Below are 26,964 nucleotides of genomic sequence, written 5' to 3' on the forward strand. Positions count from 1 at the left end.
GAAAGACATTTTGCACAGAGGCTGGGCGGTGGGATCTCCTTCTAGGAACGGGGAGAAGAAGAGGACGCGATGTGGGGGATGATAGCTTTCCATGTGGATGTGGGGCTGGATCGTTTCCCTGTGGCTGGTGTCCTGGTCCCTTTGCACCCTGGCAGCACCCAACTGCTCTGCTCCAGATCTTGCTTATGCCAAACATCAGCAAAAGTTGCTGTCTGAGTGTAGAGGAAAGGGACATAAAACTTTTATAGCCCTTGAAAATCATCAAGGAAATGTCTGTCTCGGTTAAAATAGCAAGAGCAATTAGAAGGAAAAAAAAAAAACACACAAACATGTTGTTGGGGGTGTTATTCCAGCTCTTTTCCGAGTGCTTCCCATCCTCAGCTGGGGTTGCAGGCTCCCTGCCTCCTGCTCTCCCATCTCCTCTTGGCTCGGGAGGCTGGGACAAGCTCTAACCCCCCTCCCATAACCCAGAGCACCAAACCTGTCTGAAAACCCAATCTTGTGGCTCTCCCAAGCACGTCATAAATTCAACCTTGACTTAAAATGAAAGCGCACCAAGAAGTTCATTGGGTTTCTTCTTCTTTTTGGTATTTGCAGCAATGCCGAAGCGGGGTCAGTGCCTCCTCCGTGTCTCTGGTCGCTGTTAATTAGGGAAGCCCCAAACCTTAACTTCCCCAGTGCCTTTGCCAGCTGCAGCGGGGTTTATCGTGTGCAAAGGGGTCCTTCCCCTCCCCAGGATGGGGCGGGAGATGAGGGAAAACAGGCACTCTCAGAGAAACGGGCCAAATCCTGCAGATAAGGGGAAATCTGTTGTTGCTTCATTTGACCCAGTATCTTCCAGGGAAAAAAATTCTAGTCCTCTGGCAGGCAGCAGGGCTCGAGGGTCATGCTCCTTTGCTCAAGCCTTGCATTTCCCTGCCTAAAAATCAGTGGTTTAGTGGGTTTTCATGATTTTTTTTTCTTTCCTTCTGCGAAGGTTTTAACCTGGCTGAGGAGCACGGCTGCTTCTGTGGGATTCAGGGTCCACCATGGTTGTGGGCTGGGAGCGGATCGGGGGTCTTTGCATTACTGAAGGTTTTGGGGGCCAGGGCTTATCTTGGCAAAGAGCTCCAAGGGTTTGCATGCCCCAGTCGGGTGGCTCTGGGACCAAGCGCCTGGCACGGCACGGCTTGAACCTCGTTTGAATGAGAAAGAGGAAAGAAAATCGCAGGAGGGGAAATCCGGGGAGGAAGAGCAGATCTGGGTGAGCGGGCGCTGCCCAGGAGCGGCAGCAGGTCCTGCCCATGGAAGGAGGGAGGGGGACTTGGAAAGCCACATTTTTCTGGAGATGAAGCATAGAAAAGCATTTCCTGGGTGGAAAAAAAAAAAAAAAAAAGGTGTTACGAAGACAAGCTGGCTTGTTTTGACTTGAAAACAAAGGGTCAGTTGGTGTTTCAGGCTAGTAAATGTCTTGACTTTCTTATGTTCGCTTTTGTGATGGCGTGCCTTTGTGATGGGATCACACCAGTCATGAAACCCACATGAAAATCTTCCCATTTTGTGAAATCAAAATTTTGGGTTTGTTTCCTTCACCCACTGGGCTGTGAGAGCTTCTTGGGGTCCTGTTTTGAAGCTTTGCCTGCTGGCTTAAGAGCTGGAAATACTTTTCCATGCACAAGGTGAATGCCTTGACTCGTGGAGCTGAGGCTCAGAGGAAAACATGGTGCTTGGTGGGAGGTGGTCACTGCATGGCGAGATTCTTCCTCGCTCTGTATGGAGGCCAGAAACATCTCCCCAGGGCAGCAAGCTGAGCACGGGGTGAAACAAGCCCTGTGGTTTCTCCCGCTGGTGGCTGCTGGGGAGCCATGGGCGTCGCAGTGCCCTGGGAGCGTGCTGACCTGGGATTCAGTTCTTCCTACTTTAATTTTCCTCCTGGTCTGACAGCTTTTGGGTTGTGGGTGAGAAGAGTTGCAGGGCTCAGGACAGTGAGGCTGGGTCCTGGGTGTACTTGGCTGGTATTTGCCTGCAGATGCTGGTACTTGTCCCTGTGCAGGGATGCTGGTGTGTTTGACTTGTTACTTGACTTCTCCCCAGTAACAAGCGATAGGACAAGAGGAAACGGCCTCAAGCTGTGCCAGGGCAGGTTTAGGTTGGATATTAGGAAAAACTTCTTCACTGAAAGAGTAGTCAGGCCCTGGCCCAGGCTGCCCAGGGCAGGGGTTGAGTCCCCATCCCTGGAGGTATTTAAAAGAGAGGTAGACGTGGTGCTTAGGGACATGGTTTAGTGGTGGACTTGGCAGTGCTGGGTTAACGGTTGGACTCGATGATCTTAAGGGTCTTTTCCAGCCTTAACGATTCTGTGATTCTATGACGGCTCCCCCTGCAGGGATACCGATACCCATCCCTGCGCAGGGATACCAGTACTGGTCCCCATGCAGGAGTGTCGGTACATTTGACAGGCCCACCATGTGGATGCAGGTACCCGTCCCCCCCAGGGATGCTGGTACATTTGACAGTGCACTGACCACCCACCCTCAGAAGAAACATTTCTCTTCTTTCTTCCCCTCTCAACCCTCCCTGGCCGGGCAGAACATTTCTCTTTTCCTTTTGTCTCATCCTCTTGTGCTTTCAGCCATTGGGCACTAAAGCAAACTACTCTGGATGGAAAAAAGAGGCCTCAGATGCGCTGAAACACCCCCTCTTGCATTGGTTGGTTGTTCCTCGCCTGCTTCCAGAGACTATATCTGAGAGCTGTTTGAGATGGTTTTTATTTTCCTTCTACAAGAATAACTTTTTCTTCAACAGCAGAGACTGGAAGCCCTGAAAAGCTCTGAACAAATAACACAAAATGTGTCAGGAAGGGGCATTTCCACCAGAAGGCTAAAGCTGCTTTGAATCTTTGCTATTGTAGAAAGACAGAGCAGAAACGTCCTTCCTGCCTGGATATCTGCTGAGAGCTGCCCATGCTGAGGGAAACAACAGGGTGTGAAATAAATACCGGCATTTCTCCCCTTGGGGACTTCCCAGTGCCATCCCCAATTCAGACCCGCAGGTGAATGCTGCTAAAACACCTGCAAGCGAGAAGATGCTCAGCAGTGGTGGATTATGTTGTGTTTTTTTTTTTTTGTTAATGGAAAAAGCCATGTTTGTACGGAAACCAATCGGTTTCTGCGGTCCTTAAGGGAAGGAGCATCCCAGGGGCACCGGTAAAAGCTTATTGCTTTATGCTCAGTGTTGCAAAAAGGCTTATGAAATTAAAAATAGCGTGTACAGGGTGCGTGGACGTCTTTATACCACGTGCCCCATCTTGCAAGAGCCTTGTGCTGGCGGACTCTGGAATGGCAGCGAGGACTGGGAGACGGAGACGTGCAGGCGCTGAGCCCCCATAGGTGACACGTGCGGGAACCGGGGCCTGAGCTTGCTCAGAGCTCCAGAGCAAGTAGCAGCGAGCGTGTGATTAAACCCGATGGATGCTCCGAGCCCACCAGTCCCTTCCCACAGGTATCAACGCCAGCAGCGTTTCGGAGGTGCAAGCAGCCATCACATTCTCTGGGAGCTGCTGTTTTGGGTGCGAAAATCTGGGGACGCATCAAAAGCAGGACTCCCAACCTATTTCTGCTCATCGTGAGGGGGTAGGCTGCTCCGGAGAGGCTGAGCTGAGCCCACCGCAGCCCCCAAATGCACCCACGTCCCGCTGGGGCTGCAGGAAAGTAGGTCGTGGCCGCGCTGGCGTGGCGGGCTCCGTCCTACATATGTAAATCGGGTCTATTTATGGCCGCTCGGATGACTGCGGGCTCAGGCGGCTCTGAGCAATACCTCGCTCTCTGTCCCCTCTGCAGGGCTCATCCCGGGGCCCTGTGGGTGGGTCCAAACCTGTTTGCATCTCTGGGGTGAATGGATGCTCATGGATCTGCAGTTTTGGGGTGAAGCTTTGGGATTGTCTCCCAGTCCAACCGGGCAGGGAAGGTGAGATGAAACCTCTCCCCTCCACTCCTGGGATGGGTGCTGAGCTCCCTGCCTCCATCCCTGCCTGCACCGGCCATTTCTGGCAGCAGTTGCTGGCAGATCCCACCTTGGCTCCTTGCTTCCCAATATTTTGGGGTTTTTTTAATTCCTCCTGGTGACAGGGCAGAAAAAAATCCCTTTAAAGCAGCATTTGCAAAGCATGAAGCTTGTCTGGGCAGAGGTGGGGCATCTCATTTCTCTCTCCATCCCCATCCCTGGAAAGGGGACGGCTCTCCCTCCAACAATTCCCCTTTAACCCAGCGCTGGATTACTCCAGCTAATCTCCTTCAGGCTGGAGTCCCTCTGAAAATTGTGGCACGTTTGCATTTGGCAAGCACAGCATCTTAATCAACATCCATTACAATTTCCATGACAACTCTGGGGAAGGTAGGCAGAAACTCCTTTCCGTTGACTACACGCAAGCTTGCAAATACCCCATCCTATTGTTTGGGCCAGCGGTCAGCAAAGCACCACCCTTGATTAATTATTCCTAATTAAATGCCATCAGGAAAAGGGCTGCCTGGGAAAAGGGGTCCTTCATTTTTTTCGCCAGTGGTTTGGGGGACCTGCCGTTGCGGGGGGGAGTCGGTATTAATCTTCAGCCAGCAAAGCTGCATGCAAGAGGCTCTAATATATTCCTGATTAATCATTATTAGGAGGTTCGTTAGCTGTGGCTCAGCGTGAGAACAGATGGGGAGGGGCAACACGTAACTGAACTGCAACAGTTTTAGGAGCAGATAGGCGATGGTTATTGTAGCGTCAGGGCAGCAATAGCTTTTCTCCTTTCCATACTGCTGAAGCGTGGCATGAATGAAGCATTTCTCTTTGTCCCCCCACAACCCCTTTTTTAAAAGTATTTATTGCCATTTTCATGGTTGCTGTGCGACCTGGACCTGGGTGCTTTCTGTGTCCCTAAAAATGATGCTTAGAGTTTGTTCACCCTCCCATGGCTGGGGCTGATGCCCTTGGGGGGGCTCCCAGCATCCAAGGAAGGGGCAGCTTGTGGGGGGAGCCGCTGGGGATTTCCTGAGTGTTACAGGCTGGTGCATCGGGAGCAGCTTCAGAAAGTGGTTTCCCATGTGCTGGTATTGGTGAGTTTTGCACAAAACACTCAAAAAGCTGTTAAAACATAGGGGACCACGTGGCTGTGCGGGCTCTGCTGCCTGCCCTCGCCAAGGGGGCAGGATGCCGCCCCTCCACCTGCTCTGTGTTGCTGAGCCGGTGTGCTTGGAAACCACGGAGAAAATCCCCCTTAATGGTGGCAGTTGCTTTGCTCGTGGAACTGATGGCTGGGAAAGGTCTCGGGTCCAGCTCCTCAAGGGGAAAAACCCCACCAAGCATCTCTGCTGTGGCATGTGGAGGGCTGGCTGCGACCACGAGTCCTCAGTTAGGGGATGGGGAAACTGAGGCAGCGCCGGGAGGGAGAGGAGCTGGCAGCCGAGGGGGTGGTTGGGAGGAAGAGGATGGTTTGTAGGGCTGGAGGATCTTCCCTCTAAGAGCAAAGGGGCTGAGATCTGCCCCCATAGTCCTCCTCTTCTTGCCCCAGCCCATCCCTTGGGGGCTCAGTGTTCACCTCGGAACCTTAATGACCACAGTTAAGCCAATCCCAGAAAATGAAGTGGCATTTAAAAACAAAACAAAATAAAAAAGCCCACAATTGCTTTTTGTGGTCATTAAGAGGCTTTTTATTCCCACGGCTGCCTCTCCTGCGGTTTTGGTGGAGCATCCCTTGGCACGGTGACAGCACCCTGGCTCACTGAAGCCATCCCACACTCCCTGGGGGGATCTTTTGGGGGAGTCCAGATTCCTCCTTAGTCCCTTGGGGGGAAAAATAATTACAGTGCATCTGACCTGTGCCAATATCCCCCACTGTGGGACAACTTGACCCGCAGAGGTGTTCCCCACGGAGGGAGGTGACATGGTGGTGGCCTTGTGCCCGTGGAAGGAGGTGACATGGTGACAATCCTCAGACCAGGGGGATTTCTGCCTCCTGAGTCACCCTGGCTGCTCTGGCTGGGAAGGGCATCACGTGCCTGAAAGCAGAAGAGGTTTTCAGCCTAGCTCGTGCTCCCTGGGCTGTGTCCTCACATCCCCGAATAACCATGCTGAGCTCATCCCATCCCTGCCGGTCCTGGGGAGGGCTGAGCCCTTGCCTCTCCCCATTGGAAACCTCATGGAAAAGAGATTTGAGGTGTGGTGTGGCCGGTTCCCCTGTCCCATCTCCGTCAGTGGGTGATTTCCCTTGGCATAGAGGCGTTTCTAGCTGAAACCTTTTCTTCCATCTTCCCACAACACAATTAAGCATTGTCCTCTCTATTCCCCTGAAAATTAAGGAGGGGATATGATGTAAAATACTGTGATCCGCTTCCCAGCATTGAAGGAGCTGGGATGTGGCCCCCCAAAGTCTTTCCCCCGCTGCAAGGAAGGGTTTTGCCTTGGTAGAGAAGGGGACCTGCCGGGTCATGGGGACCAAATCTATGCTGCCGGTTCCTGCCTGCATCTCGGCGCTAGGACCGACCCAGCCTGGTACGTGGGTGGGAGGGTTGGGGCTGCGCTTGGCTGCCTTTTAAAAAGAGTAATTGCTCTTTTCCTTGCGTTTTCATTGTTTAGCAAAGGGCTGTTATCTAAGCAGGCAGGGAACAGCAGTCTGGCAGCTCTGGTGCTTGGCTGGAGGGAGCGTTTCAACCTGCCCGACTGAGCTGAGGCTTCAGGTTTGGGGGACAGAAAAATAACATCCCCATTTTTTTGTGGGGCTATGGAGAGCCAGCCCAAAGAAGGAGCTGGAGCTGGCCTGTATTGCTTGGGAAGACTGAGGAAGAGGAGGGTGTAAAGAGGCTCCTGGGAGCCCTGTAAACCCAAATGCTGCTCCCAGGTGCCCATCTGGGTGCACACAGAGGGTCCTGAAGGGTCCTGCTATTGCGGAATGAAGCCCGTGAGCATCCTTGTGCAATGCTGCGGGAGCAGAGATTCCCTCTGCTCCACCCAATGGGTATTTATTTGCTGTTGGGGATTTGGCGTTAGGGAGAGCCTCTGACTCTTCACCTTGTGCACCCGCCTCCATGCAGCACCCGCTGCTCAGCCCAAGCGTCGTGCAACACCCTTCTCCTCTACCGTGCACTACCAGCAAAGGTGGGATGCACCCCGAGACACAAAGACACCCTAAAACCCCATTATCCCGAGCTGGGAGAGCCATGCCAGTATCACCCATGGAGCCAGCGCAGATGGGGACGTGCCACCAGCTCATCTTTGGAGCCCATCTGCTCGGTGTCCTGGTGCTGGCCGTGCTTTGCCAAGTCCCCGTGAGTCACCCGCAGCTCATCCCCACGCGGGATATTTTTATATCCATCACTTCAGGCTCCCGTGTTGCACATCTCCCTCCACAGCTTTCCTTTTTTTATCCCCCTTAATTAATGGAAACCATCCAGGTGTGTAATAATAGTGCCGAGTGACCTGTATTTTGCACGCTCTGCATTGTAATTAGGAGCCGGAGCATAGAGACCGCGCTCCCCAGCACGGCAAACCTTTCCTGGCCATAATTAGGGAGAGAAAACCAGGGGATTTTTTTTTTTAATCCATGGTGGGAAACGTGGCAGGAGGGGACCAAGCCTGGATCTGGCCCTGCTGCCTCCCACCTATTTCCAGCAACTCCCATCTCTGCTGTGCCATCCCAAGGTGTATATCTGGTGGGATATATGTTGGTTGGTAGGTTTTAAGCCTGGAAAGGACTGTGCAGTCATCAAGTCCAGGGTTTTATGCAGCTCCTTCAGGCTCAGAGGCTATTTTTCCTTCAAAAGACATGGGGTGCATGGCCAGAGCCTGCCGTGGCCTTGGCTCCTTGTGTACGGAGAAGGTGCACGCCAGCAACGTGCAACCAGCGCTGAAAATGCACCCGGGGCAGGAACGTGGGGGTGTTAAATCTGGCTTTGCTGGGGACCTTTCCCATAGCTTTGTTGTTGCATCATTGCACAGGGAGGGAATTAACCCCTCAAGAGCATCGCAAAGCTGTCTGCAGCTTCCAGCCTGTGGCCTGTCCCCCTCCAAAGTGCCCATGTTTCGGTACTGTCCCTTGGTTTGGGACCTTCCTATCCCCTGCGTCTTTTCTGCTCCACAAGCTGTCTGCCTGGAGGTCCCAGACCTCTCCTCACCCACGCCGGGCAGGATTAGGATTCCTTGAGCCATCTGGTCCCTGCAGGAACAGACCCCGGCTCAGCTCCCTGCAAGCCCCGAGCCGATCCCCGCAGCCCCGTACCCACGCTGGGGACAGCCTCCAGTGATATCCATCCCGGGGATGCCCTGGTGAGGGGCTGACCCATGCAGGCAACTCCCCGTGTCTCCCCTGTGGCTGCAGAGGGAATGGCTGTGCCTGGCTTGGGGGAAGCACCTTGTTTTGAGGCCACTGGGGTGGCAGGGATGGGTGCCACCTTCGGGGGCTGAGTTTGGAGCCAGGCATGTAGGTGCTTATGGAAATAGAGAGGGGGAAACACCCCATGGGCACATCTCACCTGTGTTTAGGGAAGGTTTGGACCAGACCCACCTGCTGTGATTGGGAATAAGGTGGAGGATAAGGGGACTCTCCCCCTGCACTCAACGGGGAGCCCCGGGGAGGATGCTCTTGGCTGGGGACTGCTCTCAGGTGGCACCTTGGCTCCTGCCTTGTTGCTGGCTACTGCTCCGGCTTGCTGCCACCAGTGCATTTAAGCAGTGGATATAATTCCCTTTAATCCTCGCAGGCAGGCTCCCGTTGCAACCCGCAAAGCACCGCCCGCTTCACCTGGTGGCTGGCGAGCCGGCGGCACACTGGAGGTTCACCGCGGGCAGCCCCAGCACCGGCGGCAGCACCGGCAATCGGCTTAAGGAAGATAAAGCTTCAGGGACAGGAGGGACGAAGGGAGATGGTGGGGTTTGGGTGGAGGAAATGAACCATTAGGGGTCTTGCAATTAGAGCTTGGGGCCTCCTGGGTGGCAGTGGCGTCACCCCTGGGTGACACTGGGCAGGTCACCCTGGGGGGCTGGATGGCAGCCTTTGCTTGCTCAGGACATGCCTAGCTCAAGACTGGGCTGGGGTCAAATGATGATGGATGCCAGCACTGAAGAACATCTTTTTTGGGGGTGGGGGAGCAGTCCTGTGCATCGGAGAGGGGGATCGTGGCATTTTTGACCTCTCTGGGTAAAGCCTGGCCTTGAGATCCCAGCTCTGCCTTGCTCCTGGCATCTGGGGGCTTTTCCTGGAGGGTTTTGGAGCAATTGCCCCCAGCTCACTGGGATGGCGTATGGACATGGAGCATTGCCTGAAATTGCAGGTGAGTGCGGTGGGGATGCTCGCTGCCTTCTGCAGCTGAGCAATCCCCCACCTCCAATGGCACCTTCTTACTCCCATGCGCTGCACTGGCATTCTTCAGCGGGGACCCCCAGAATTGTGTGCCTGTGTGGGGACAAGTGATGCCAAGCGCCCAGCCTGAGCAGTGATTGAGGAGGGAACCCAGGCGCCTGGGTCGCCCTGCACAAGGCAGGGTCAGGCAGGAGCAGGCAGGCACTACTGTGGTCACGGACAAGCAGTGACAGACATGTCCTACAGCCAGAAAAATTTGTGCCAGGCAACAGGAACCCTGTCTTGGTTGGGATGTGCCGGGATAAAGGGGCTGCGGGATGCTGTGCAAACCCATTGCTGGAGATGCTAAAGGCTGGGTTAGCTCAGCGCATCGGGAACCAGAGCTGTGGAGCTGGTCCTGACCCAGGGATGGCTTTGGGCAGGGAGCAGGGCTCAGGAGAGCCCAGCTGGGCGAGCAAAGGGCAGAAATCAAGATTTCTATGCAGCGCATGCGGGGAGCATCCTCTATAGCATACCTGCAGCAGCGTGGACCCAGGGAGGGAGCTACAAAAGGAAACTCCACATTAATCCTCCGTGTGTGGCCAAGCTGCATGCTCAGCCCAGTCCTGGCAGGGGTTCGGGGCCAGGGAGAGCAGAGCCATCACCGCTTCGCCAGCATTCCCACTCCCAGACTGGGATGTGTTTGGAAATCCGCATTTTTAGAGCAGCCTGGAGTGTGTAAACCACTTTATTTTGGATAGCTGGGGATGAACGTAGAGGACACCCTCTTCTCCCCACCAGCAACGTGCAAATTTATAACCTTGTTTTTATTCTGGCTGGTGTAAGCGTGCCTTCCCCGTCCCTGGGTTTGATGCACCCTTCTGAAACCTTGTCCCTGGGGATGCCACACGTAGCAGCGAGTCCCAGAGGTTAATGATACGAGATGCTAAAAATAGCACTTTTTATCTACAAACACTCTGGGAAGCGGGCAGGAGGAAAGGTGGAAGCAGAGCTGGGATGAGTGCAAGCTCCAGGCTGCTGGGTGCAATGTGGAGGTTGGGGTGCTCTTTGGCGTGCTGGGGGTGCTGATGCTTGTGGCTGTAAGGAAGAGCAAGGGAGATTCCCGCTCGTCTCCGAGGTCTTTCGTGGTGAAGTTGATGGGAGAATTGACTCACAGCCATGCTGGAGATTTACTCCATGACTCAGTTTCCCCATGGGTGAAAAGGGGATGGAGGTGCCTTGCTGAGCTGCTCAGAGACTGGCAGAGGGTTATGAATTCTTGGGGAAAAAGTGCCCCTTCGGTCAGACAAGGATTGCTCAGCCATCGCAGTGTTGCAGTGGATGTCGCTTGCTTCTGCCACCACATGTGCACCTCCCTGGTGTAATTTTAGCATTTAGGTAAATCCTTCCTTTTATTACACCATAAAAGAATCCATCAAATGCAAAGGCATGAGGTTTTATGCTGCCCTTCCCCCACTGCACAGGCACTCTGCTGGGATCTGGGCGCCCAGCGAGGGCTGTGGGTAATCCCCTCCGCTATCGCATCCTTAATCCTCGCCCTGTCCCTCGCTGAACTGGCCGCTGGGCAGAGGAAGCGAGCACGGGGCGAGCTTGGGTTTGCTTTCAAGTGAGTGATCGCCAGGGTTGGGTAAGAGTGCTGCCTGGACAGGGCCAAAATCTGCTGGTGGGGGGCAAGGAGCTGTACAAGCCTGGCTGCTGGGGTTGCGTTGCAGTGGGCTTGCAGCAAGGTGCATGTCCTGCTGCTCTCCTTGCACAAGGGAAGGCTGGAAGGGGCACCAGCCACTGATGTCCCCAGCAGGAGAGAGATGTCCTGGATTTGGAGGACCTGGGAGCCTGATTTGCAGGAGCATCACCATTTCAGCCTGGAGTTTGGGGACTGGGCACCCAGGGAAAGCCGGTCTTGTGGGACCGTGGTCCCCTGTCCATCACCCGCGCCGCATCCCAGTGTTTTGGTCCCGCATCCCCACTCTGAGCATCCAAACGTGCTCCCCAGCGCAGACCTGCTTCCCCGGGTCTCCTGCTCTCCCCACCCACAGGAAAACAGCCAAGGGGACCCAGACACAGCCAGGCAGCTGCCTTCATTCAAGGCTGGGCTCCAGCCTTGGTTTCCCAGCTTGCTTGCACCCAAGCCTTGCTGCTTCCTTTGCATGCAAACCATCCCCCATGGCTTTTCCAACATCATTTCTGGTGCTGGGTGGGCACCCAGGATTTGTGCTGAGCCCTGTGCAAGGCTGGGAACATGGTGGGAAGATCACTACCAGCTGTGAAAATAAATAGGGAGAAGGAGGCAGATTTTTGAACATAAATTCTTGCTTTTTTAAAAAATTTTTTTGCGCGCTAAGCAGCAGCTAGGTGAGTTGTAACCTTGTCACTCCTCTGCTGAGCGATAGCAGTCGGGAACCTTGCTGCTCGCTCCAGCCAGCGGAGAAATCAATGGTAGTGGTAGTTGCACGGGTGGAAGGGTGACAGTCGAAGGATGTGAGTGCGAGGAGGCTGGCAGGGAGAGGTTGTATCTTTTATTAGAGCAACCTATACAGTTGGGGAAAAAAAGCTCCAAAGTAGATAAGCTTTTGGGCTCAGAAGTCCTTATTCAGGTCCTAAATAGAAACAGCTAAGTCAGATCATTGGGTTTATTTTAATCAATTTTAGATCTGACAAAAAGTCTGGTGAGTCGAAAATCTTTGTTTTTTTCTTTTTTTTTATAGTGTTTTTTTTTCCCCTTTCTTTTTTTGTTTTCCGGGGAGCCCCGTCACTCTGTGGGGCCGGATGGTGCTGTGAGCGTGTCAGGCAAGATGCTGGAGTGGGTCATGGCCCCAACACCCCCAAACACACCAATTTTTGGCTTTCCACATCTCCAGAGGAGAGGCTGTGTGAGACGGAGGCCAGGGCTCCTGGGATCCTCTCCCAGGCTATTGCAGGCTTTTGGGGAGACGCTGCCCAGTTGCTTTGTGACTCAGTTTCCCCACCTGAATGGCAGAGAGGATGCTCCCTGCGAGCCAGGCTGGCCCTACAACTTACCGCTGCCCTTTTGAGGTGCGTGGAGCTCGGGGGGGTACGTGTTGCACCAGGATGCTGCCATGAGCTGTGGGATGAAGCATGGTCCCATTGCAGGGGCTCCTTCAGCTCTGCTAACCCCCCTCAGGGGTGAAGCTGAGCCTCCAGCTGGGCTGCAGGGTCTCTCCTCGCTCCAGCATGGGCTGTTGTATGTGAACATAAATGTGGCTGTTCCCTGGGTCATTGCAACCCCACCCTGATCCTGTGGGCAGGATGCTCCGAGGTGCCCAGGCTGGAGATGCTCAGCTCTGTGGGCACCAGGGATTTGCCTTCAGCCATTCCCAGGATTCATCCATCCATGGTGGACATCAGCACCCCTGATTGCTGCCTCTGTCTGCTGGAGATCTCCTCTTCGTGGGAAACACGTTTCCTCTCCCAAGGAGAGGGGAATTATGTTGGGTATCTGTCCTTGCTGATGCACCCAGTGGGCGTGGCACCCAGCACCTGTGGGCATGGCACCCAGCACCCAGACTGTCTTCTCTGCTGGTGGCACAGTGCTGCCCTGGGCTCTTGCAAGTGTCAAAAGGCTAGAAATCCTTCTTGCTGCCAAAGTGACCTGTCTTCAAACTGCATGGCGCTGGAGGAAGGCAAAGGGATTTGACCAAGGGGGTGAAGGAGACATGGTGAGGACTCAAACCTGCTTACTACCAGTGCTGCCCAGCCCTAGGCACGGGGATGTCTTGCTGTGTGTGGCTGAGCCCTGCCAGCTTGAGAAGGTGGAGGAGAGCAAAGGCTGCCCTTATTTATTAAGAAGATGCTGGACTCTGCCACTGATGTTCATTCTTTTGCTCTGCCTCAGTTTCCCTCTCCCTGTCAAGCACAGGAGGATGTTTTTCCCCTTCTGTCACCAAGTGTTTTGGGATGGGTGAGGTGGAGGTACCAGGAGAGGCTCTGTAAGGGGCATTTCCCTCCAGAAAACTCAAATACCAGCTCCAACACATGCAGCCTCCACCCCTGCCTGTGGTCCCACTGTTTTGCTTCAGCTGCTTATTCCCTGACAAAATTAAATACCTGCTGTGATGATGGTAACATCCCATGCAGGGAAGAGGGTAAAGAGCAATCAGGGGTTGGGACAAACCCGGTGGCCCTCCCCAGCCAGTGGCACAGAGGGGTTCTTGCTCCAGGACCGGTGATGCCATCTCGGACCCGTGAACAGCCCAGCCGGGTGGATGGGTGCTGGGGTCCACGGCGAGGTCACACCACTGAAATACAAACCCTCTTCCCAAAGCTTTGGGGCTGATGCTGCCTGGTAGATGTTGCCTTAAGGACGCTGGTTTTCATCTCTCTGGCAGGGTGTTGAAACGCTGCCATCCCACTTACTGTATCAGCCGTAATTATTGTTGGAAAGGCAGAATGGAAGCGGTTTGTTTAGTTACATTTCATTAAAAGGACTTCATCTGGGGGCAGGAAACAAGGAGGCTCAGGCTGTATAAATATTTGAACAACTCCTTCCAGCAGCATAACCCCCTTTCACACATACACCCATTGCACGTGGATGGGATACCTTGAAACATTTCCCACCGCATGCAAAAAGCTTTCAAATCCCCCATTCCCGGCGTGGGGGGCAGTGAGAGCGTGGAGTGGTTTTGTCCACTGGCAGAAGCTTTGCTCATTTATAAGGCTTGAAGCCTCCAGCTCTTTTGTTTTCTCAGTAAGCCGAGCCCTGCAGGGCTGGCGGTGTTTCCTGGGCAAGAAGCAGTAACCAGAGATGGGCAACGCTCAGGTCAAGGCTCTGATCTTCGGCAGATTTGAGACATTTTCTTTCATCTTGCAACATTAGCTTTATTGGCGCGATGCAGAGCCTAAGCGCTTCCAGACGTGATGCATGGGGGAACCAAGTCCCAGTGTCCCAGCTGCTCTGCCCTGTCCCAATGGTGGCCGCGTTTGGGGTCACCCTGTTGCTAGGGGCTGTCCCGGTGCTCCTGCAGCCAGTGGGTCCCCTGGGACCATTTCTTCTCCTTTTGCACAAAACAGGGTGACATCCAAAAACGCAGAGTTCTAACAAATGCATGAGCTACCCCATGCAGGGAAAATTGGCTTTTTTTAATTGCATTTTTATTTTTCTTTATCACACATCACATTTGATTGCTTAACGCCTCTGGATGCAGAGAGGGGAGGGTGGCTATGCAGCCGCCAAGCTGAAGAGGCCGGTGCCGTCAGAAGGGAGATTGATTACATTTCCAGACGAATAACTGCAGCAGATAAAGTTCAGGGCAGATAAATACAGGCTGAGGGCTCTTTGTGAATGGACTAGAAAGAGGAAATACCATTTTTTTTTTTATAAATCGAGGAGCTCCAGTGGTGATCTGCTGCGGGTGGGAAATGTTGACCTGCTCCTGAGCACTTTTGGAGGGAGGCATGTTGATTTTGCAGCTGAAAAGATGCAGCTGAAATGAATTTCATGGCCGGGATGGGTGCTGTCGTACCCAGAGGAGCTGGGTAGAGCCAGAATGCGGCCCCAAGATGGCTGCTGGCCTTTCTCTGCTTCGTGGCCTCCCCTCTCTGGGCATGGTGGGGAGGGCAGGGAGTCTGGTGTGAACTCCCCACCCTGCTCTAATTCTTGTTGGAGAGCTGAGTGATGAGGCAAGACAGCAGAAACTGGGTTACTCTCAGCAGTGAGAAGTGCTTCCATGTGCGCTGGGAACCGCTCACTGTTCGCAAGGAGCCTGAGCTGGGGTTTTCGCACTCCCTTTGCAGAGCTAACACCTGGTTGCTCTGAATCTAATCACCCATCAATCTATTTCTAAGGTGCAAAAAATTGGGGTATTTAAGTGTCAAGCAAGCAAAACTTGGCACTTTTGCATCTCTCAAGTGCTGATTGATTAACTCTCTTGACACCCCCAAAATCAGGTGCCTTCCTCCCACGATAGTGGCACATCAGTCCCAGGAAATCACTGCACCTCACTGGGATCCTGACGGCCCCAGCATTATCCCCGCACCCATCACCCACGCATTCCTCCCTGGGTTTTGCTTTGGGGTCTTGTCCTCAGGATGGTCTCGACAAGGATTAACCCCTTTGCTGGAGTCCGTCCCAGCTTAGGGGCTTGCAATAAATGGGAGCGCAGTGCGTGCAAAATCTCGCTCCATCCCTGCCTTGCTTTTAATGCACTGGGCATTAAATCGTTGCGTCTTGAGGGTTGGCGCCACCATAATATTTTGTTAGCGCTGCTGCCTGCCTCGTCAGTGCTTTAACACAGAAGAGCTGGGAAATCCGAGCGGGGAGGGAGCAGGATTAGGTTTCCCCCGCTCTGACTGTGCAGCGTGGCTGGTGGAGAACAAGGACGCCAGTGTCCAAGGCGCCATGCATCAAACCATCCCGCCACCTATTTTTTTCCCCCTTTTCTGCTGCTGGGGTTGTGAAGAAAAACTGAACCTGAAGGGATCCGTTTGCTCCAGGGGGATTGTGGACATTGGGTGCATGGTGGTGGCTTTTCTCTGGCTGCGGTGGCCATCCTTCCCTGGCCACGGAGAAGGGAAGCAAATGGGCAGCAAATAGGAAGGAAAGAAAAAAAGCTCCTTCCCTATCTGAGGCCAGGAGAATAAATATTTTCTCCTTGCTTGGGAGCTGGTGGGCCTGTGGAATCACTGGCATTGCCCTCGGGTGACCTGGGAAGCGTGTAATCAGCCCAACCATCTGGCTGGGGAGATTTGGATGTGTGGAGGAGCTCAAGCTGTCGCCAAAAACCACCCAGCTCTGGACAGGGCTTGCGCTCGGCTGCGGCCAGCACTGCCAGTGGCTTTTGCAAGGGCTGAACCTCCAATGATGAACCAAAAAGAATCAGCCAGTCCTTGGGACTGGAGACAACCCCTTACGAGGCCAAAATAACCAGGGAGCTATTTATTTTCACCTACCCTCGATGGGCAACAAGCAGGAGGATGCATAAAGGCATCACATTAAATGGGAATAATTAGTTCAGGTCTCCACCAAAAGCCTCTCAGGTGTAATTAGGAGAGTAATTAGGAGAGAGGAGGCTGCTTTCCAGCAAGGTGCAGCACCCCAGTTCTGCCCCACATTGTGCCACCGCAGCTCCTTGGCGTCGGGTTTGTTTCTCTATGGGCCAAAACTTTGGGTGTGCAAAACTTTGCATTGAGCCCCTCTTGCATCTCACGTCTGGCTTAAAAGCTCTTGAGTACTTGTTTGGTTTTGGGTTTTTTTTTTTTCTTTCTTCTGGTTTTGAGGCATTAAGGTATAGATTTCTGGTCTTTCCAGTAAAAGGGGCTGGAAAATGAGCTTTTTCTCTCCATCTCTTTGCTTGGAAGAGCAAAGAGGTTCGGTCAATGCCCTGGGTCCTGAAGCATGGAATTGAGGGGAAAAATGAAAAGGTTAAAAATAAAGAAAAAAAATAAAGGGGGAAAATAAAAAAAAGAAAAAGGAAGAATAAAAGGATGAAAAAGAGCTCGGGAGGAGAAATGCCGTCAGTGCCAGCGCACATCCAGCTCACAGGAGTGGCCCTTGCCAGGCTGGAGACCTTCACCTGCCACCAACCTGGCTGTCTGGCTCACCAGCTGTGATCCCAGCGTGCAGCACCCACCCTGGCTTTGTGGGTGCTCTGGACCCCTCAAGGACCTCAAGACCAGGGCTCTGCTCGCCCCCAGCCCCCTCTCCACAGACAGGCACCTCTTCATTCCCCTCCCAGCTTGCAAATGTCATCTCCAACTCCACCTGTTTGGATCTGCATGGGGAATTTTTTTTCCCCTCCATAGGGAAAAGCCTTCACCCTGTGCCCAGCAGCAGCTGCAGGATCCGGCCCAGGGCCAGCGCTCACCCGTGAGACCCAGCCCAGGGGATGCTCCCAGCAGTGCTGGCCACCATGACGTTTGCACGGCTGAAAAACTCCAACCCAAAAACTCCAAACAGGGTTTTTAAACTCTCTTTAATGTGACGGTAGCCCCTGGCGTCATTCAAGTCTCAATTTGATTTTTTTTAATATCCGGTCTAACAGTGAGGCTGTCTCATGCGCTGGGGCTCCGGCAAGGTTAAAACAAGATGCGGAATAAACCACCAAGCCCTGAGCAGACCCATCCACCTGTCCCCCTCCAGCTCTGCCTTCCAGCTCATCCCTGCTGTCATCCCACTTCAGGAGGTCGAGTCCTGGTTGGGGAGGACATTGTGCCTTTCCCCTACGGTCCTCAGGGAAGGGGGAAACTGAGGCAAGGGCTGACGATGCCTTTGCCCGCAGTGTGCTGCCCACCAGCACTAGCAGAGGTGATATAATCCATGGCACAGACGTTACTTCTCCCGCTGGCCTCTCCGTCTGCCCCAGGAGGCTGCTCACCCTTTTATATGTCTGACTGGTGGGGAAACTCCAACTATCAGCACAGAGTTGCAGCCAGGGGTTGGGAGAGCAGAGAAACATGAGCTGCTGGGACAGTGGGGTGTGAAATGTGGATGGCCCTCTGCAGAGACGCACCATGGTCCCCAGAGATGGAAGAAGAGCCTCTGTCTGTTCCCTTCCCCTGCCCTGCATTGTTTGCACCTATTTCACAGGCAGGTAAACTGAGGCACACAATGACTTGTCCTCAGTGCGTCCCACCCGGGCATGTGGCCATGTCTGCAGGTCCCTGCCCCTTGACAACACCAAAGATGCTTGTTTTGGCCAAACTCCATCTCCATGGCCTGAATACGGAGCATGGGACCATCTTCCCCTGGGCTGGGTAGGGCGAGTGCTCCCGGGGGCCTGTCTGTGCTGCTGGGTCTCTGCGGAGGAGCCGGAGGCGAGACAGGGAGCATGTGAATCCCAAAGTGGCAATTAGCAACGTCCTGCTGCCGGGAGGCCACTGGGGAGGTGTTTAACAGACACAGCAGCAGTCCCTGTGCCAAGTGCTTGAGGAAGGGCAGGAAAAAAAAAATATATATAAAGTCCTATTTTGCATCTCTTTGGAGAGCTGAGTCTCAGGGAGGAGAGTGAGCTCTGAAATGCGCCTTTGTGGAAGGTGAAGAAAAGCTTGAGACAGTTTTGCATGTTAAGCTGCAATAGGATTATGGAGCAGAGCAAATTAAATCGGTTCTGTAATGACTGGGGGGCAGTTCCCGCTGATGGAGGTGGCTCCCGAGTCCCGGGAAGGAACCGGTGGATGGAGCTGGGGGCTGAGACCCACCGTGAGCACCCGGGGATGGTGGCCTGGGGTCCGCGGGCAGTGTGCCGGCGAGGGCAGGATTTTCCTGGGGCTGCCTGTGTTTCCATGGCAATGCACATACCCATGGGAATTAATGAGTCTGGAGTGCACCGTGAATCCTTCGGGGCGGAAAAGAAATCGGCCTGTCCAGGTAGAGCAGGGAGGTGGAGGAGGGCAGGCGGCAGAGCTGGGGGTGCAGGCATCCGGGCTGCTGAGCCCTGCCCATCCCTGCCTCCCAGTCTGGCTGGTTTTGCTCCATCCCATGCAGGTTGTTTCCATTGCCCTGCCTGCGTTAGCAAGATGCTCTCTGTAGGATGGAGGGCTTAGTAGGTTTGGGATTTTTCGGCAAGTGGGTATCGCCCCACTCCTGGGTACCAAGCAAGGTCTGTAGAGCCCAGCTCTGGCTTCGCTATTCCCCTACACCGGCTCACCCAGGCTTGGGGGAACCTCCTGCCCTGCTCCCACATCTGCCAAGAGCATAATTTCCAGCCAAGTGCTCCATCATCTCTGGCCAAACCCACAGCTGTGGGGTGAAGGGCCGCACTTCAAACCGCTGCCGATGCAGCAGGAGCCAAACACAGCGGTCCCCAGGGGTGCTTAGGGCTTGGGGGGACATGCCACCCCAGGAGTGCCCCAAGAAGCCACCTCGACTGCCTGATGCAATCCCAGCCGATGCGTGGCAGAGTCTCGCTGGGCTCTTTTGTGCCTCTTCATCTGGCGTTTTGCATGCAGCAGGAGGTGGGGACTTTTGTTTGTGTGTTTGTTGTTTTTTTTTTTTTTTCTCCTCCATGTCCCTGGAGGTAAAAAGCGGAGCGTGCTGGGAGATGAGGTGTTAGCAACAATTTACATCGGGAGGTTTGCTATTTTTCATGCCAGCCTTGGCTCGGGGATGTTTATTGTGTAGTGGTGTAGGATCTGGCACTAATCCATTGAAGAATGGGGATAAAAAATGACAGTGGAGATAGACAATCCCGAGGAGGAGGAGGAAGAGATGCTGTTTGAAGATCTGAGCCTGGTCCAGGGTACCTGGACCCAGTGGTTCATTATACTCCCCAAGAGATGATTAAACACTCACAAGTGTATGCGTCCGAACACAGGTTTTGGGATGCGCCCACACCCAGCCGGGCTCCTCGCAGCGTTGCCTGCATTGGCAGAGGAGAATCAATACAAAGCCAGAATAATTGCTGCTTTTCGGTAAATGTTAATGATTATTTTACTTGCATAAAATAACCGGCCTATTAAATCAAAATGCACTGGGGTTTAGGCAGCTGTTATTCAGGGGCTTAATTAATCTGGGAAAGAATGAAGTTACACAAAATAGCTGGCTGCTTCTTGCCCAAGCTCACACCACGTTTTGCAAGTGGGATCTCTGCCAGCTGTGAGCATCAGCCCCCCAGTTTCCACCAGCACCCTTCACCCCCAAACTCCAGCCATGCCGTGGCACTGCCTTCTAGCCCAGCCGCCTCGGCTTTGCCATGGGCATCTCCATCTCAAGCAGCTTTGCTGGTCTCTAGCATCAGTCCTTGGGCAAAAACTTGGCTGGGGCTGACCATGCTGGGACATTGCGGACTTTTCCCGAAGCAGTGGGTCTCGGCGACACTGAGATGCTGTCTGGAGCAGCTTTCCAACAGACTTATTTTTAACTCACAGCCTTGGATTGAAGAGTGGAAATTCAGTGATATTTTGTAGTGGGAAAAGAATTGTGGAGCCTTTAAGTTTCAGAAACAATGTTTTCATTCCAACTTTATGTGCGAGTTAACATTATTTCAACCGTTTATAGTATCACTAAATCACGTGTTGGGATGAGTTATTATGGTTTTCTGTATAAAACACCAAAAAGGTGCTTTCAAGGGGTGATTAATTGAAAATATCCCATGGAAAATATCATAGAAATAATTGATGCTTTTCCTGCGATATGTTCTCAGTTTAAATGTGTTTTCCTGGAGAAAATGGCTTTTAGTCCCTGACAGATTGCTGACCTGGGCTGCATCTTTCCAAGCTTTTCAACGCAACCAGATTCAGCATTTCCCTTGGAGGACACACTCGGGGTCGCTGTTGCTGTTGCATGCTGCCATCGCCATTTGCATCGCTCCGTCCTGGCAAGGGCAGTCTCCTGCCCACCTTGTCCTCTCCCCTTGGCCTTGCACCGTGCAAGACTGTGGGTCTGCTGCTGGGAGCAGGGGGTTTGGACTTCCCAAAGCTGTCTCACTGGGTTGAAATGCAAACAGATCTTTAGCAAGAGCACCGGGGCGTTGGCTTTCTGGTTTTGCTGTTCATTTTGCAAGCAGGATGGGCAGGGGATGGGATGAAGAGACTGGGACAAGAACCTTTGCTTGACATCAAGGGACAGGGCAGTGAGCCGATCCTCCTGCTTGCCTGTACTACCCTGTCCCATTCTCCAGGCTGCTTTTACACTGATTCAATCTTCTTCCTCTTTAACTGCTCTCCCGTCAGGATGTGGAGCAAGCTGGTCCCCAGTGTCTCTGCTGATGCTCTCCACATGTGTCCTTTCCCCTGCCTTGGCCCCATCTCGTGCCCTAGAGTTGTGCCGGTGGCTGCTGGATGGCCATCCATACCATGGGATAAAACCGCCTCCATCCCCAGCTTGCCATGCCAATTCTCCCTGCAGCAGGAGCCTTCCCGTCTGAAACCCCAGGCGTGGTGCTGGGGGCTGCAGCCAGACTCAGTTGAAGGAGGCGTGTGGGCTCCTCAGGCTGTGATGCTTTCCTGGGGTTTGCTTTGCCCCAGGGTTGCTCGGCTCTGCTCGCCGTGCATGCTGCCAATGAGCCTTAGACATGTGCTAGGGAAAGGGTTTTGCCACTGAGCTTTGTCCCCCATCACCACCAGCCTGAGCTCTGGGCATGAACCAAGTCTGCATCCCAACTGCCTTAGAAACCACTAAATTTAATCCTTTTTTATTCCCCTTCTGATTCTTTCAGGGAAAACTCTCGAGCTTCTGTCCACAGCCAGGAGGACTCAAAACATCCACAGCCTTCAATCACTTCCACCACCCAGACTGGGGCAGACAAATCCCATCCAGGGCTGCTGGGGTGTGGGGAGATGCTCTGACCCTCCTCAAAGTCCTGCAGACAGCGGATGCCAGGGCTCGAGTCGGGATTTATCCCCCTGCCCGGACCGCTCCCACAGGATCTCCTCCATGCTTTCAGAGGCGGCTCTTCTCCCACTCTGCCCCCTTAGCCCACTTCATGAGGCTCTTTAATTCCTCCTTCCCTGCGACACCCCCGGGGAAGGAGACCCCAGACCCAGTTCGGGTGGATGCACTGGAGGACACCACCCATCACCCTGCACCAGCGATGGATGCGTCGCCATGGAGGAGGTGGTTTCCATGGTGACTGTTGCCATGCTGATGGCTACTGGCGAAGGGCCTGAGAGCATCCCGGGGAGGTTCACCAGCCTCTCCCCGTGGTTAAAGATGGATTGATTTATAAGGCTCCCTTCCTCCTGGTGTGAAAGCCAGACACTCAGCAGTGAATATTGCTTTTGCAACAGCAGCACATTTGGGGTTTAATGTTCGGGGCAGGTGTCGGGGATTTTAAGAATCTCTGTGAAAGCCCTGCCAGGGAGTGGGAACACCCTAAAAAATGTAATACCCTAATCCTCCCTGCCTAGGGAAGGAGGGACGTGCAAGCAAGGATGTGCAGGAAATTTAGGAAGACCCAAACCAGTTGGTCCCTGTCCCCCAGGACGTGTTCAAAGATGTAGAGGGGTCTGTAGGAGCATGTTTGTACCATACACAGAGGTGGCAGGCAGGTCCCCTCCGTGCCTTGGTTTCCCCATGTTTTAAGCCCCTAAATCTTCTGGTGTACGTGGAGAGCTGCTCGTGGGAGGGCTGAGTGTGTCAGTGAGACCCTTTTCCCAAGCTTTACTTTTTTTTCACCTGTAAAATGGTGTCAGCCACCTTGATAAAGGGAGTGAAGAGGGAGGGATGGGGCGTCCGCTGTGCTGGGGGCAGTTAGATGTGCATAGATGACGGAGAGGGACTGAAGCCTCTCTAATCTCCCTGCTCAGCTCCAATGGTGCCGGGCCAAAGGGCCTGAGCTCTTGCTTTCCAAGGCTCTTAGCACAGGATTTGGGTGTGATTTGCGCTGCTGCGGCCCCTTGGCTGCTGTTCCCGGCCAGTCCAGCCAAGCCGCGGAGCGGAGGCATCGAAGGGGACAGCGAGCGGCCGGGTGGGCGTCATTGCCTGCAATCTCGCTCAGTCCTGTGGCAGCTGTGGGAGTGAAAGAGTCCTCTGGGATCAAGTGGGAGATGTTTTTTTATCTGAGCTCGATGTAGCGGCCATGTCACCTCCAGAGCTGCTGACATCCAAATTCTTTGGGTCTGGCACTGATTTTGGGTCATTTAGAGCACTGGAGGAATGTTCATTGAAATTTGACTTTCTGGCCGTGCTCTATAGAGACTGCTTTGCATTGGAGCTTGCTTTTATAGCAGCAGATCTGTGACCTTTTTGGACTTTGGAGGAATAGAAATAGGGCAGGCAAGTGGGGTCTGGATGATGCCAGAGCCGGATCCTGGCCCGGGCTGCCCCCATGGCTGGCATGGCAGTGACTGGGTATGGGATGAGCCATGGGGACATGGCACAAGTGGTTCCCTTTCTGCAGGACAGTCCTGAGCATGGCCTGGCAGAGAACCAACACCTCTCAGGACACATTTAAACCTTTCCGCTCCTTTTCACCTCTCACGGACTTGGACATCACCAAAGGCAATGCAACACCCCCAGGCCCAGCTGATGTCTTGGGCCTCGGCGCCTCCAGCAGCTTTGCCTTGACCCCTAGTTTAATTTCCCTAATGAAGCCCATCCGGGGAAAGCAGGGCTGAGCTGGTTAATGAAACACCCTGCCAAGACCCATTAGCTGGGAAGTTGTAATTGTACGGATGGGAGCTGCTGTCCCTTGGCTTGAGCTGGCTAATTGGTGGCCCTCGGCGTCCTGCTACAGGCAGGGCAGGGCAGGGGCTGGTGTGGGGCAGGAGGCACCGGGGCCAGGATGAGCATCGCGCTGGGGTTTCCTCCCTGCCCCAAGGAGGCTCTGCCTGCCTGCTTCAGCTTTGCATTGGACACCCAGAGAAGGCTGCACAGAGGACCCAGGAGTCCTGTGAGCGGGTTGCCCCATCCCGATGGTGGGAGGAGATGGATCAAGCGTGTGGATGAGGCTTGTGTGACTCCCAGCCCTAGGCAGGCACGAGATTCATGCCGTGGAAAACCCTTGCTTGGGACTAGCAGTCCTCGGCAGTTGCACAGGCTTCACAGCCCAGTGCCGGGGCTCCCGCTGGGGTGGCAGCCCTGTCCCTCCTGCAGCGGAGTAGGGACAGTCTGTGACACCATCCCCAGGGTTGCAAGGGACAGATCCAGCACGCCTGGCTGTCCTGCCAGTGGGCTCCCTCCAACCTTTCTCTGACCACACGCACTGTCAGGGATAAAGTCTGAGTGAAGTTTCTCTTTTGGGGCAAATCCAGCCAGCTGTGTCTTTGCTGCGATGCAGGCTGTGACGGATGGGGAGGCAGCCGCAGGTTGGGAGGTGGGAGCTGCTGTCCTGCGTGATTTGTGATTTCCCGGGCTGACAAAATCACCACTCCTCTCTGCTTCATCTCAGCCATGCAAGAGGGAGCAGGCCTCTCGATGCTGGGGGGAGGCTGGGGGCCATGCATGACTGTGGGGCTTGCTGCACGTTGAGTATTAACGATCTAAGCAGCAGTAAATCCAAATAAACACCGACTGTTCCCAAGATTTATTGCGTGAGCCTGACCTAATACCATCAGGGCTGCAGCTGGGGCAGCCTGGCCAGGAGGAGGTTTACATCAGTGCCTTGGGAGTGGAGTGGCATGGGGGCTTTTTTGGGAACAGCCATGTCCCAAACACCCCCCCTCTGCACCGGGAACACCTGGAGATGTTTCGTAAGTCTTATCAATAAATCTTTGTGAAGCCTGGGGGACTGGGGCTGTGCTTACTGCAGTCAGGGGGTCCCCCCATACCTGCTCCTGGCTGTGTGGTTATTTAGGGTTTTGTGCTGGGCAGATGCAATCCTAGGATGAAGGATGCTGGAGAGGAGCAAAGGGTTGTCCAGCATCCATTGCTGCTTGCCATGGTTTTGTATCGCCAGCTCCCCCTGCACGCAGGAGTGGCTCGGGAGCAGCCTCTGGAGACTTGCGGCCAAGCAAGAGAAGGAAAACTCTCTGCCATCCCACTTTAGGTCCCGTTTCACCTCCCCTGAGCAGCAGGAACGCTGCATCTTTGTGCATATTGCAGTGCAACAGCAGCGTGGGGCCTGGTCACACGAGCACTGGTATTACATGCACTGAGCTGGCCAGGCAGCCGCTGGAGCTGGGCTGCTGGCGGGCTGCCCTGTGCTGCGGGCTGCCGTAGTCCCTCCTTGGTATAAACTCCACTGATCGCTGCCGATCCTCTGGAATCCACTTAGGGCAAAACCTGGCTGAGAACATCTCTGCTCTCCTGCAGGCTGTCATGTGAGGGGCAGGCGTGGGAGAGATGTCTCTCACATCAAAGGATTTGTCTTCAGAGAGTGAGTTTTGGCCCTGCGAGGTGTTTTATCGCTGTGAAGTTGTTCCTGCTGCAGTCAGCAGCTCTGGAAGATGGATCCCTGTGGGGCTGTGGTGTGGATCCTGCTCCCTCAACCTGGAGGGATCGAAGGTGTTTGCACAGTGCAGGGGGTGCAGATCTGGGGAGGAGACAGACCCAGAGGAAGGGCTCACAGCTCCAAATCTGCATCACATTGGGGAGCCACACACTGCACGTTGGAGCACAGCATGGGTTGGTGTCCCAGGAGGATGCTGGAACCAGGCAGCAGTGCCTGGGGTGTCCTCCCTGGCCATGTGCTGAGCAGGAGGGTGCTGGGCTCAGTTGCTGTCTGAGCAAAATACTGGGGTGTGATTCTCATGGGAAGGTTTGCTTTTGGATTTGGGGCTGGACAATTCTCACCAGCATCTACCCATCTGCCGTCGCTGCATTGCTCCAGGCTTTTCTCCTGGGCAAAGCAGATCCAGGACACGCATTGGCTGTGCTGCGCCTCTCCACCCTGTGGGATGGATGGATGGATGGATGGATGGATGGATGGATGGGGGCTGGCGTGGCCTGCTGGGGCCATGCGCTTCCGTTTTTGTTTCCTGGTCCAAGCACGAGGAGCCAGGGAGTCAGTAGATGGAGCTGCCTTGTCTGGTTCCAATTTAAGGGAGAAACAGGCTTGATGGAGCTGGGCCATGTGGTTCCCATTACAGTGAGGCTTTGCAGCTCAGGCAGAGAGAATCTGGCCTTTGGGGAGCTCGCCTGGGTTAGCTGGCAGGGGTGAGGGGAGGTCTGGGGAGCGCCTGCACAGTGGTCTCCTCGTTTCTTGGTGAGCCTCAATATTTTGGTGTAATAATCAAAAGGCAAATAAAAGCAACTCCAAATGTTTCTTCTTTCCTTTCCTCAAACCTTGCAATTTTTCCTTGCTTTCCCATCAGTTTTGGTGGCCTGTTTCATAATTTATGGGCTCCTATGGGTGGTACACCCCATCAGCCTCCAAAAGACACTGAACCAGCCCCTGCATGTCCCCTGGGATGTCCTGGTCCTTGGCTTCCCTGCGCTGGGCACAGTGACAGAGAAGCCCTGGATGGGCTGTTTCGCAGTGGGTGAGCTCCATAGCTTTGTCCTACTGATCCAGGAAGGACATTGACCCAAATGTTTTGGAGTCAGTGCCAGGGAGTCATGGAAAACTTGCATGGTGAAACCAAAAGCAGTTCTTGGGGTCTTTTACTTCTATCCACTGCCTTCCCCCTGGGCTACAGCAGATCCTGCCCAGGCATCTCTTTGTTATTGGATTTTATTCATTTTGTTGTTGCATACCGGTGAGATATCACTTATTTAGCAAAATCACTTGCACTGATCCTTGGTGCATCAGTTTTTCCCTACTTTTTACCATCTCCTCTCCAGCAGTGGGAGCCTGTTCCTCCATAGATCAGAGCAAAGAATTATTTGAAATAATTTGGCAACACCGAGCTCATCTCTTGTCACTCATTGGTGACACCTTGATGTCCAAGGAGGGAAAGCAAGCTCCTGCCTCGCAGGGATGTGTCCCCCTCACTCTTGGCTACCTCCTGCCTCCATCCCATCTCTCCTGGTCTCTCCTCTCCAGGCTGTTTCCCCAGCACCGTGGCCATTGCTGGGCTTTCCAGCATCTCTGCAGGGTTAATCAGCACCAACTCCCAGATTCAGAGCACATTGCTTCCATCCTCAGCCTCGTGCTGCAGCGGGGTTTGGCCTCTGTGGCTCGGCAAGGAGCCACATGAGTCCCAGTTCCATGAGGATTAATTCTGGTGGATAACCGACTTCTTCGGTGAGCCGCTGGCGACCATGTATTTGAAACTCCAGGATGGTGCATTATCTTTGGGGCAAAGACTGAGTCTTCCCAGTGATTTGGAAAATACACGGCATGTTGGAGACTGGCAGGATATAACCAGTGGCTGCG

The 26,964-nt window shown here is 54.0% G+C and overlaps 1 protein-coding gene across 1 annotated transcript in view; it reads left to right on the forward strand.

Moving 5' to 3' along the window:
- SDC3 (syndecan 3) overlaps positions 1-26,964 on the forward strand; it is a 49,411-nt gene that overhangs the window by 10,769 nt on the left and 11,678 nt on the right. The gene's annotated exons all lie outside the window — the stretch shown is intronic.

The sequence above is a fragment of the Nipponia nippon genome, unplaced genomic scaffold (assembly GCF_047370975.1).
Source record: "Nipponia nippon isolate SJK-2023a ecotype South Korea unplaced genomic scaffold, ASM4737097v1 scaffold_23, whole genome shotgun sequence".
Lineage (NCBI taxonomy): Eukaryota > Metazoa > Chordata > Aves > Pelecaniformes > Threskiornithidae > Nipponia > Nipponia nippon.